This window comes from Schistocerca piceifrons, chromosome 6 (assembly GCF_021461385.2).
Source record: "Schistocerca piceifrons isolate TAMUIC-IGC-003096 chromosome 6, iqSchPice1.1, whole genome shotgun sequence".
NCBI lineage: Eukaryota > Metazoa > Arthropoda > Insecta > Orthoptera > Acrididae > Schistocerca > Schistocerca piceifrons.
Window position 1 is genome coordinate 561855361 of NC_060143.1, and position 13734 is coordinate 561869094.

Consider the following 13734-nt stretch of genomic DNA (forward strand, 5'->3'; position numbering starts at 1 on the left):
TATTCTTCCGCAATGTGTCTGAGACACCAAGATAAGAAATATCCAGTACGGTACTTCCCCACTTGAATGTATAAAATGAGAATTAAAGACACTTATTACACTTATAGAATGGTGACTTACTGTCTCCTCAACGACAAAGAATGAGTTGAAATGAGACCCAATACCATACTTCCACATCTTTGTTCATCCACTTATTCTCTTAACTTCTTAAGCTTAGTCACATTATGTACACCACATGATTTTCTCACATGCAGGTTTTTTAAGGAACCATTTGCACTCGAGCACAGACAATATTTAATTTACTTAACTTAGAATATATGTATCGATTTTTTAAGACAAGAGAATGCAAAATAAAGGAATTAACACCGCTCTCTTGTCACAGACAGTAGGCATCAGCACACTCTCATGTCATTTGTTGTCCTAGAAGGACGTAATATTTTGTGCGGCTCCACAGTTAGCCATATTGATATTTATTTGCAGAAAAGAGGCGCGGAATTAATAAGTCGCTCTCATTTGTGAATTATCTGCAATTATTTACTTAGAATTTTACGTAAGTGTCACTTATATCGTAATGTATATGTTAAAATGAATATATGTTTTATTTAATCGTATGCTTTTCTTTGTTTTAGCAGTTTTAGTCACTCCATTTTCATGATTGAAGCAAGGTCAGATATCAGACTTTGTCTACAAAAAAATATATAATGAGCCCTGGCTACGTTCCGTACATCTTCGGACGTGCGAAGCTCGAGGAATTCACGGCGTAAATTTTAATCTCTCAATTACTTATCCAAACAAACAATTATTATTATTATTACAAATTAAAATAGTATAATTATTATTATTATTACAAATTATTATATTATTATTATTTTTTTTTTTATTTATTAAAGTTTCTACCTCAACCACATAATTGTGAATATCTTTGCATAATGGAAATCGTCTGCAGTATACTTTACATATTTATGGCAACAGAATTTCTGTTTCCTCAAGAAGCGACGTGACCTAACTAAAACCTTATCTCCTTCCTCTAAGTGTATGTTAGGTAGCGTACGGAGTGCAACTTCATGATTGTCCTTATGCTTCTGTGACACTAGTTAAATTCATTTAACTGCCAGGAGAAGAATTTCATTGTGCCTGTTCCTCCCAATAGGAGGAAATCTAATCATGTCACCTGGACACTGATAGCTTAAAATCATAATGGGTGCCATCGTTGTGACTTTATGTAATAACTCATTAACCAGCCTTAGATAACGTCATAGAAGATGTCATATATCGATGTTGGTTGTGGTATTACAGCTGGCATACGTTTCATAACTCTTCATTATTTGACAAGGGATGTCACTGAGAAATAAAGATGAGTGCCATCTTCTTCCCTCATAAAAATTTTGCCACTTTCATAAGCAGAACTGTTTCCTATTATCTGGTATGATCTTGTCAACCCTATCTATTTCTTTTAGAAAACTTTCTAGAAGTGTGCTGCCCACAATCTGTCCCATGGCACTATGCAGGGGAGTGACAGTCAAACAAAAAACTCCATCCGCAGGCACTGCTGATCTCATCAGCAGCAGCTGACTTTTGTGTCATTCTCTGCCACTCGACAGGGTGTAGATCGGTGACTGTCAACTCTCTGATCTCCAGGCAATTTTTGGTTTAATAGGTGTGTTGCCGTTAGTTCTTGGTATAGTAGCTCCTCAACTGGCGTCACAATGGTGAGTACATCCTGTTTCAGCAATCCTGCCAAGGAAAAATCAATGGCAGTACTGGGACTCGAACTTGGATCTTCCAAGTGGCAATTAGCCATGGTGACCTCTAAGCTATGGATGTGAACCGAAGGTCGCATACTTTGAGGTTAATTCTACCGTCACTAGCATGTACTGATGCTGCATCAGCAGCAATGGACCGAAGGGGTCTGTCACAGGATTTCGATCAGTTTCGAAGAATACAGTGAGAGCTCTTAAATTTTCAAGGTAACGGAGTTCACAAGTCGCCAATACTTTTCTAATCATTTTGTCGATGCTATTAAAGTAGACCGAAACCTTTTACATAGCATGGAAATTCCTTGCACCAAAGTGTGCATAATTTAAGTGAACCTGCCGGATTAATTTATTGACAAACTCCTCAGTGTGCACAACACACGTACGTTGTCACATGGTTCTTTTCTTCAGAATGAGACGTAACTTTCAAGAGATGGTGCTCCCATATCTCTACGAGGTCTCTCTCTTTCCATCTCTTTTTAAATCTCTCTGCTTTGGATCCATACCCTGCTCATGCAAGATACCCATGAAAGATGTCCCAAGAAAATATTGAATAGGAACATACTTCAAGTACATTATCTCAAACGTTTTATACAGTTTCCTATCGTTCCGATGAATTTATCCTAATAGTGCATGAGATAGGCAATCGGCTACACTTTGTCTTTTCATGGTTGGTATTGAATTTGAACCTGAATTCTTGTAGATACAGCAACCAGCGTCCGAAACAACCATTCGATAATTTGTCTGCCATAAGGAACTTCAGTATTTCGTGGCCAGTGTAAACTTCTGTCGTTCTGCTGACTAGGAAGTATCTGGACTTCATGAAGCTCTACACTATTGTGAGGAAATCGTATTTAATGGCAGAATAATATCCTTTCTATTTAGTTAAAACGAAACATTTGAGAGCAGTCCATGACGTTTTATCACCTGGTAGAGACGTGTTCCAATGTCAGTGCAGGAGCTATCTGAAAAAGGAGACATTCCTTTTTTTAAATCACGATGGGCATTTAATTAACATGCTCTTCAGTTCACTGAACTCTCGCTGTGCCTTCTCTGTCCCGGCTCCAGACTGTATTTACATATTTCAGTGATAGAGACGTGATGTTCTCACAGTCTTATCAGTAAACGTTTTACAGAAATTTTTTAAACCAAGTAGTGCACTTACCTGTCATTTTGCCCTTGGTACTGCCAAGCATGTTTCGGAGACCCTGAGGTTTCCCTGATCAGAACGAATTCCTTGTGTGTGATGACGTGACAAGAAAATTGATCGCCCTGTGTCTGAAGTTGGCTTAATCTACCGTCATAATATGATCCTTGGACGCCCTCAATAGATAGTTTTGAGTCCCGTTGCGTGTTCTCCAAGTCCCCAATAGAGGTGGCTAATCAACAATTCAGTCCAAAGGATAATTTCATAAAGAGGTAAAAATGGGAGTAGCAGAGGAATTCTGTATATTCTTCACGTTCTGTGTGCAGTTCCATCTGCCTGTATCTTACACGCCACCGAAAGTAATTACCTTCACTCTGTTGAAGTACCTTTACTCTATTTAAAAGCTGCATCATCTCTTCTTCTGGGCAGCCCATTTCTGTACCTATATAATTGTATTAATTTGTCTTGAATCAAGTACCAAACGTATTAGGTGTTATGTCCTAGCCAGTAATGCCAACCGAGCCCGCTGCCAAAAAGGTTGGCAGCATCAAAGTCCGGACGCCGTCCGCATAAGCAGCGCCAGCGAGACAGCAAATCGCCGCAAGTCTGCGCGCGCCACCGCTGGCTTCTGGCTTCTTAAGCGCTGGAGTCGCGAGCGCTAGGACAGTTCTGTATTCGCCGCTCAGTTGTATACTCGCCTCCGAATTGTGTACTTGGTAGTCAGTTGTGTGTTCATCGCAGCAGAGTTGTTGTTTGTCGTCAGCCGACGCTGACCTAGCCGCTCCGACTCGAACTAGACAGATTTCTGTAGACACCGAGTTCACTACTGTGTTACTGTATCTTCATTAATAAAAGATAAGTACCGACTTTTATTTAATATGAGTGTTTGGGCCTTCATCTTTCTGTTCACTGTTCCAGCGGACCGGTCGGCCCGCTATTAAAAGTGTGGCGGTGACTTCGTAAGCCATTTCTACAGCCAAGTGTTTGTCGCTACGAACACCGCCACAAAATTAGGCATCCTTCTTTGGCACACACAACAGCAGACTATTGCGTGTGTAGGTCACCGCCTCGATAACTCCTTGTATGATCATGATCCATAATTGTCTCTTGCTCCACCCTTACTTTATATACGTTCTAAGGAAACTGGATATCTCCACACAAATAATTTGTGAATCTGTTTGGCGTTGAAACAGTAAATTAAATTCTTAATGGTACCTGGTAGGAAAATACATACCTATGTGACACCAAAATGATCCTGAATTTATTGCTTCCTTCAAGTGACTATGTACCTGAGCTTGCCTCTTATCACGTCAACAATGTTACCCTCTCTATCATTTGTATCTCATTGAAAGCACTCAGTCTTGGAAGTAATGACAGGTTATACCAAGCAATATTTGTCCAACCCCTCTTTACTTATGTCATCAGCATTAGCCATAACGCACTGCTGTTCAATGTTAACAGTGATCAAGAACTATTGTATGAAGTGGACTCTCAAAACTTCATCAACACTACAGGATGGGACAGTAAAAGTGTCGTGTACATCATTTGTGACTGACAGTGTGGGTAAGTAATACCCTGACATTTCACTTCAATATTCTTTCCGGTTATTCCACCCCACACCCACATGATTTCCTTCTCTTCCATAAAAGACTTATTTGTCACCGAGACTTGGCTTCCGGTGTCGACAACACAATGGATTTCCTTAGTATCGATCAAAATCCTTAGAACAGGGTTAGACAGCAATTAAAACATCTATGTCTGCTTTTGATAGTGAATCCTCAATGTTTCGAAAACTTTTAAATAAAGACGTGGGCACCTTTTCACTATTTACATGATTTTCCCCTCCTGCTCACTATCAGTAAATTTCATGAGTTACTTTTCTCTCCTCCACTCACTGCATTGTTACTTGAATCTGCAGTCCACACATCTACATTTTATAATGGTGGATAGTGATTTGGGTCTGTCATTATTGCATAAATCACGTCTACCACTTAATGGATTCTGTGGAGACCTGTAGCAACTCTCCTGGGATTACGATTCCGCTTTTATTGCTCTGACATAAATGGCGTCAAGGCTGCATCTGTCTCCTCTCTTAAACTGGCAGCTGTAAGTGGCCGTATGTGTGTGTGTGCGTGTGTGTGTGTGTGTGTGTGTGTGGAAATATTACTTTTGCATTCTCCATTTTACCTTACATCAATGTTGTACAGAGATCGAAAAAAATCTTAGACAAGTGGTATTTAATTTGTAATACTAATTACTAGCGCTAAGTTATGTCACTATTGTCAGTTCCCCTACTTATTAAAATACTTACTGATAAGAAACCGAATGCTTCCGTATGCACATAATTAAATCATTTGAATAGTTTTATGTTAGTTTTTTCTGTTTGGCCTCTTTTTCTTTCATTGCCATTAAAATGCTGTGCTCTGATTGGGTGTATTGTTTTAATGCCGGGCAAGATACTGAATTTAAACTGGTTGTTTTGCTTTGATGGTCAGTATAATGCCACCATGACGTCATGGAAATTGGGGACTTGCTTTGTAACAGCGATGATGATGAACCTTCGTTAGGGGGCGCGACTTGTGACACCATTGGTAAGACGTAGCCATAGGGATACTACTTGTCGCTAACGATGGAAGCTATTTGATGTAGTTTTTAAGAAATAAGCTTTTCTTGGGCTTTTTAGTAAAGCCAGTGGTTGTAGAACAGATATCGCCCTACAACAAATATCTCTAAATTATAATGATGTAAATCTACACTATAAATGATAATAACGAAATGAATATGCATGTACGACTTTCCGCGAGCCACTCTGTATATTTATATGTAACCTAGAATCTTTATGTAACAACATTATCGTGACTTACCGGTACAAGAGACGTTTACTTTGAGAGTACAATTCTTTCGTCGATGTTTGCTTCCATTCCTCGTATTTTTCTACCAGGAGCGAGAGTGTGTTTCTTCGGAGTGTACCTGCTCGGGTTTGTTGTTGTCCAGCACTGTGTCTCCAAGAGTTCACACTGTGATACGGCTACCAGTTGCTACAGTCCATGATAGTAGAGACCGTTCTTTGTCTCACATATGGTGTCGCCTAAGGTAGTTGAGTCAAGCAGCGACGGTATTTCCGGAATGTAGTTACTCAAACTAAACCGTCGGTTGGTGTCAAGTGACTTCCTAAGGATGAAACTGCCACATTAGGAATAACAGAAAGTAACTAAATTTTCCTTATTGTGCGCATGCAATAGGAGGAATGTATGAACAACTTTGTCGGTGATTGGAGTGTTAATGGATGCGAAACTCAAGATGGTTCAGAACAGACTGGCTATCGAGTCATGTTGAGCTTGGATGACAGATATTCGTGAAATGGACTGAAATAACTTCAAGTCATTTTTTAATTATAATTTTTTCCAACCACATTTAGACAGATTCTGGACCTGTACTAATAGCATTATTTGTACTTCCTTCTGTCGAGTGGTAATGTTTATACGTTCATGCATCTACATTGCATCAGCGTTGTCGGAATTTTTGTTGCAGACACATATTCAGAGTGCTGGGGGGAATACTTTGACAAAGAATTAATGTTTTCAAAAGGAGCACGAGGTAAACATTTATTTGTTATCGATTCAGAACTGTTGGATTTATTAGAAACGGTCTTTATCATCAGTCTTCCTCATGCTGGTTTGAAAGAAGCTGTTGAAAACAAAGTGGAAGCCTTTAATTTATCTAAACTCAGGTTATGTTACTGGGGTGAAATCATAATATTGTCGTATCCGACTGTATTCATAAGTGTTGAATAAAGTCATTCCCAATTAGGCTAAACTATTATTTATTGCGAATGAAATTTCGATACATGTCATTTTCAATCATTGTGGGATGTTGTGATCCTCTCAACAACATAAACATAGTTCCAGCACTGTAAAAGCAAATTGATGTGATTGTGCAAATGTGCCTGTTGTCCCTTATATCATGCGAGCACACGTTGGAAAGCTGATGAAATAACGCCGAACAACAAGCATGACAACAAAAACTGTTATTGTGTGAGTCGGCAACCGCTATATTCCAAGAAGCCCTATCTTATGTCCTCGTTGCTAATGATAAATGGTTGGAAGGTGACCAAAGGAATCTATCGTCGTAGGAATCTGGACAGGCAAGCAAAAGATTAATTTATACAATAATACTTTAAATAAATATATTTTACTTAAAGTTATGCTGAATAACTGTTGACAATTTGTGGCAAGAGTGGCTATCTGTTAGCAGAGGCCTATCGCGGGCATGGGTCTATGCACACTAAATGTTTGCTGATAGAGCTAGCTACCAACAGCTCGGTGTAACGTTCGGCACCAGCTAGCAATGCTAAACTGTTCTCGAACTGGAAGACTGGTGCCCACGTACCCCCCGTTTGTAACACTGTCCTTGCGCTCTTCATTGATCGGCAACGTGGAAGGTCTTCGTTGGTCAGGTCTTTCTCTTGGTGGTGATGTTCAAGAACGGCGCCCGCTGGAATCTTCATCGACGCATCGGCTGCAGCAGTTTCGATAAGCTACGATACTACAAAAATAACTTCTACCATAAACACTTGATCCAAATCACGTCTAGCAGGCTAGGTAGACGGATTACATATTCAAAGCACTGGTAGCGAATACGCCGATGAGGAATTAATGCTCTTAAAAGGTGCACGTTACTGTAAGCACACGGTAGAGCCTGTTTTTCATTATCAGTTGTTAATTGTACCAGAATCGTTCTTTCTCACCATTTGTATTCATCCATCTGCCACGCCTGCTACACGAGATTCTGACTACGAACCTACGCTTACGGAATTTTAGCGGCAGACCGTACCGTCATGCGGAACGCCCCTCTTGCAACGTTTGCATTGGAGCTGACTGAGCAAATCCGTGACTGTTTCAATCTTACAAAATGAACCTGTAAACAAACGTGTTGCTTTACTTTGGATCTTCTCTATTTCCTTTATCTGTCCTATCTGGTGAGGACCACGGGCTTTCTTGCTACTGTAGTAGAGTGAAGATCGGATGAGTTAAGATCGGCTGTTCGGATAATCGGTGTAGATTTTCGGACTGGAGCTGGAGAGAGAACACGTTTATGGCACGAATAGAGACAGGGAGAAACGATCTTCATGGTATCACTTGTTTGAAGGTGGGGGTAAGTGATAGAAGACATCCGGAGGACTCAGGGTATAGTTAATTTGGTAATCGAGGGAAATGAGGATGGTATAAACAGCAGAGAGAGAGCGCATAGCTTGATTGCAGCAAGTATGTTGAAATGGATGTCGGTTACGATGGTTATTCAGAGGTGAAAGGAGAGTCGGGGTATAGACTAACGTGGAGAAATGAATCGTACGACTCTTCTAACAGAAGATCGAAACAGCTAAAACTGCTCCCGGAAAATAATTGTGAGTTTCTACTAACTTATGGATACCCATGAATGCGAATGTTAGTGCAGCCCCTTGTAATATCACACACGCTCAGCGCTCTGATTCTTCACTGCATCGTGTGGGGAGGTGCAAATTTTTAGCTCATTTTAAATTTCTCTTAACGATGAATGACACTGGAGGAAAAACTATATTAACTCGCCTTTTCCGCGTCGTAAGAAAACAAGCGCTTCTACCTCCACTCCATTGGCGTGCACGGTAAATTTCGATCAAATAGCCGAGATCACAGACTGGAGCTTCTCTTTGCGAATAAAGTGTTCAAACAATTACGTGGATGTAGCCGGGTGACATTGTAATGAACCTTTGACATTTCAATTTTCAAGGCACAACCGCTGCAGTGAATGACAGATTACACGCACGTTACAATACTGACCGATCGTGAATCAGGTCAGTGATGAAAATAATGAGACGGTACGTCCTTCTACATGCTTCTGCCTTACACGGGTAGTTTTTACAAAAAGACTCGTCGTATTCTGCGGAAACACGGTGTAAAGTGTGTTTCTCGATCAGCATCTAAGACTGCGGTCCTTTAAGTGTTTGTAAAGAATGATGACATTGCTGTCCTTTGTGAAAGGGAAGAAAAATTACAGTGTGTGTTGAATGGAACGAACAGTCTAATGAGTACAGGATATGGATTGAGAGTAAATCGAAGGAAGACTTAAGTGATGAGAGGTAGCGGAAATAGGAACAGCGAGAAACGTAACATCGGAACTGGTTACACAAGAAAGTGTAAGCCGTTATCTGAAAGAAATAAAACTCTATTGTAAAAATATGTCTACATGAAAATAAATCTTATTACTAATTGAACAATTACCTAATAGTTAATACAATCGCCGTGATTATCGACAGCAGCGTGGCATCTTTTTGGCAGGCTTTTCACGAGATTTTCTGCACATTCTCTCGGTAACGATTTGCGTATCGTCCTGCAGAAGCTTCAGAGTATGTATTGGCTTTCCTTTAAGCTTCATCTTAATGTACTACCAAACATTCCGATCGGATTTTCATCCGGAGACACCCTACTGTCTTGTTTCTACGCTGTACAGAGCGGCTGCAATGTTTCGGATCATTATCCTCTTGTAGTACACCGTTTGCCTCGTTCGAACCAAATAGCTTCTTAACGGTCCTCACGAGGCATATGTGATAAATATTGCACAATTTTTTAGCTTCTAAATTGGCTGTAAATAAGTGCAAATACCCAAAACCGCATTAAGAGTAACATCCCCAAACATGCATTTTTGCCGGTTCTTTGACTGTCCGTCGAAGTAACATTTCACACTTCGTAGACCAGGCATGTGAAAGAGGAGACCAGACCCAAAAAGACACACTACCTCGTGACGCTTCAAGTATTTTGCACTCATTTTGAAGTGCAATGGACAAAACGAAATATTCAACTCTCTCACTGTTTATTATATACTGTGCAAAAGCGAATTGATTACAGATTCGAGACCACAACCAGAGAAATCGCTGCCAACATTAAATTTAAAATTGTGGGGTACACTTTCTTGTGGAACTGACTACAGATGAGGTTAAGGAGTTCTGCTACCTCGTCAGCAAAATAACCCATGACGGACGGCCCAAAGAGGACATAAAACGCAGACTAGCACTGCTAAGAAGGGCCTTCCTGGCCAAGGAAAGTCTGCTAGTGCGGAAAAGAGGCCTCGATTTGAGTCAGAAATTTCTGAGAATGTGTGTTTGGAGCGCAGCAAGTATATACGGTTGTGAGACATTTGGGAAAGCGGAACAGAAGAGAACTGAAACTTTTGGGATGTGGTGCTACAGAAGAATGTTGAGAATTAGGTGGAGTGAAAAGGTCAGGAATGTAGGGAGGCGAGGAAATGAATGTAGAGAAAACACGTCGCAAGAACAAGGGCAAGGATAGGAGGACATTTGTTAAGACATCACTGAACAAGTTCCTTGAAAAGTGCAGAGGAAGACAGCCATTAGAATACAGCCAGCAAATAATTGAAGACGTACGCTACAAATGCTACTCTGAGATAAAAATATTCGCAAAGGAGAGGAATTTGTGGAGTGCCGCAACAAACCAGTCAGAATACTAATGACAAAAAAATGAAGGAGTGTGTCCGTTGTATTCTGTACTGTTGTGTCACGTCGTAGGTTGGTCGAACCATCAGGACCGTAGCGGAACGGTGTAATGGACATGAGCGTCACACATGCTTGCTCACCCGGACAATCCACTGTTTCAGAGCATCGTTTTGAGATGCTTGTGGTACGCACATCTCTGTCCGCCACATTTTAACAGACTGCATTTTATACCGTGATGCAAGGGCAGAAGCACTAGTTCATGGGGATCTGCCCTATGTTTTCGCTAATGATGAGACGTGTGTGTCTAGGGTTTTAAAGATTTGTGATGTGTCTTGACTCTGGCCTAAACCTTTAGGTTGGAGGTTTTAGTGTACTGCAAAGATGCTGGCTCCTCGCTTTTCTCCTTGCGGTTAGCCAGCCACTTCCATCTGCTATATTGTTATACCTCCGTCTACCACTTTCTTCCTGTGCTGTTCATGTCTTACTGCTGGCGGCATGCATCGTCCCACGCTTCGGTGTGGGTAGGCAGATATTTTCCAAGATTGTTACCTGTTTTTTACGCTCCGTTTTATCTTACTGTTCTGAGTCTTTTCTTGACACCCGTCTCAATCTGTTACTGAGCGGGTGCTGAAGACCTTGCCATCGTGCGCCCATACAACCCTCTCCATCTCTCCGTCATATCCTACGGATAATAACAATACAAGGCGCCAGCTTGCATTTTCTGTTATTTGATACTTTTGTAAAGGAAGCAGTTGAGATTATACTAGCGAGTGCACTTACAAACAGGAATGGAGGTCTTTGTTTTTGTTTGGAATTGTGCTCTCTACGTGGACAGACCACAGACAGAGACAATTAATGTTACGCGCTCAACATTTCGAAATTAATATTCTTTTTCGAAAACTTCTGACTTTGGTCGTCTTTGTGTGGTGGCGTTAGTTGTTTACGGTGTGTGTGTGTGTGTGTGTGTGTGTGTGTGTGTGTGTGTGTGTGTGTGTGTGTGTGTTGTGAAATGCGCGTGTGTTGTCTTTCTGTATATGCCGTATTATCGTTCTTGGTCTGCTTGGCTCGGTCAGCCGAGCGCTTAAAGTTTCGTGCACAGTGCTCACTCGTTTCGTGACTGGGTGTTCACCTGTAGAAATGCCGGCGGTTGTCGATGACGTCACCCTGCTGCATTTATAAAGCTGTCTGAGCAAAAATCAAACCACTGGGGTACGATCTCGCTGTCTCTAAGTGTCTCGTGCATTGTTCAGCATTTACTGCGTACTCGCTGGGAATGGCAAACATTGGATAAAACTAGACCGCAGACGGGTGACGGGCTGTGACCATTGAATCAACTGTGCATTCTTTTAGCAAGCCTCCTCTTCGCGCAGGCACTTTCTCGTTTCAGTTACTCCCAGCGCCATCGCATCCGGCATTTAAATGCAGCGTGATGTGCTACTAGCCACCGTCGCCTTTGTCACAGATTTCTAGTTCCAGCAGGAGTAATGCGGGGGCGTGGGCGGACTACCCCGCTTACAGAGCCGGCGCCTGGCTCACGCTACGCCGTAGTTAGTGGTGACTACTGTGCGCTCACCGTCGCACGGCCACTGGAATGTGGTTAGACAGCTCTACAGAATGCAAAATGTGGCTTGAATATCATCCTTTTCCTGTTAAGTAGCGCTTGAAGAGACTTACCACTCAACACGTACTCCTGCACTGAACGCACAAATGCTCTCTGCTACGGGGCGTCAGCTTCAATTCATGCAAGACATAAATATACATATAAAGTTTCACACTCGAACTCAGAAAAGAATCACTAACAGTCCTGTTCTCCAAGAACTTTCACATGAGGGCTCTCGCACACTGGAACTGAAGATAAATGCATGTGTCATTGTGCAGCCTACCGAATATTCATAATTTGGTGGACGATAGCACAACTGTCGTTGAGGAGGTTAGTTTATGCAGTTTGCCAGTCACAGTGAGCAACACCAGAAGCCGCCGGGCAATGCGTGTGAAAGCGTCGTTTGCTGTACAGGGAGGTGTGGTGTGCTGGCTCTGGTTCGAAACTGCCAGGCGGATTAACACGATGGCCGGCGTGCCGGGCAGCCTGGTTGTTGTTGCTAGGCTATTTCTCATATCCCAGCAGATGACTACTTGGTTGGTATCCAAGTCACATCTCAGTTAAACGGTTCGCAGACATTTTAAAAATTTTCCCCCACCTTCACGTGGTTAACATTACAAGCATACTGTTGGAGTACACATACTCCGTCCCGGTGGTTAACGGGGTAGCGAGAGGAAGGGTTTCCGGCCACCACTTAGACTAACCGTATCAAACTCGTTAATAGCGATGCCGACCGTGAGCCTCTGTGGGACAGTGGAACAAGAAAAACAAGAAGAAAAAGAATGCTAGAAGGAATTCAGCTTTTCAAGTACAACAAACACTTAACAGTGATTTCTTATAAATGGAATAACCTGGTTCGTTCTATAGGAGTACAAAATGAATATACGTCAGAGGATAGAAGTCCGGCGTCGAAGAACAGCAAATTTAGAGACTGGGCTTCTGAGAATGTCGTACCTGAAAATGTCAGCAAGTGTTCTGAGGACGATGTGACATTGTACGTGACGACAGGTGAGTTAGGCAGGGAAGACCGAGCTATATTGCTTTCCTGGTGAAAATTGCTACAGTATTGGTTTCCTAACCTTTGTTGGCTGGCACAGAAGATTTTAGCAATTGCTGGTATTAGAGCCTCTACAGAAGCATTTTTATTTATTCACAGCTCGCCGTTTCAGATCAAACGACTTCAGTAAGTGCTAATAGTGTCAGTGAAGTTCGACATACGAGGGCTGTTCGGGAAGTAAGGTCCGATCGGTCGCGAAATGGAGACCACAGTGAAAATCCTATGAAGCTCTGCACAGATGTGTTGGGCAGTGTCTCTAGTGGGCCCGGCGATCGCGTGGCGTCTCTCTTTTCAGTTCTGAGCACACAGTGATTGCGTAAAGATTCCCAGAACAATACTGTCTGCGGCCAAGTATGTGGATCTGGTGAGAGATTTCGCCTGAAGATATGCAGCCCATATAACATTAATGTCATGCATTTCATTCCGCAAGACAATTTTCAGGCGCTTCTACAGTTTCAATGAAGACGTTCCTGCAGCGTTTTCAATCATAAGTGATTGATCACCCACAATACAGCCCTTGAGTCGCTCCCTCCGACGTTTGTCTCTGCTCACACGAACCATTGGCTACGAAAACAGCATTTTGGCACAAACAACGAAAGACAGACCAGCGTAGAGGATAGGCGGAAAGCACAGGCGGCTGCTTTCTGTGACGAGGCTACTGGAAAGTTTGTACAACGCCATGATAAAAGT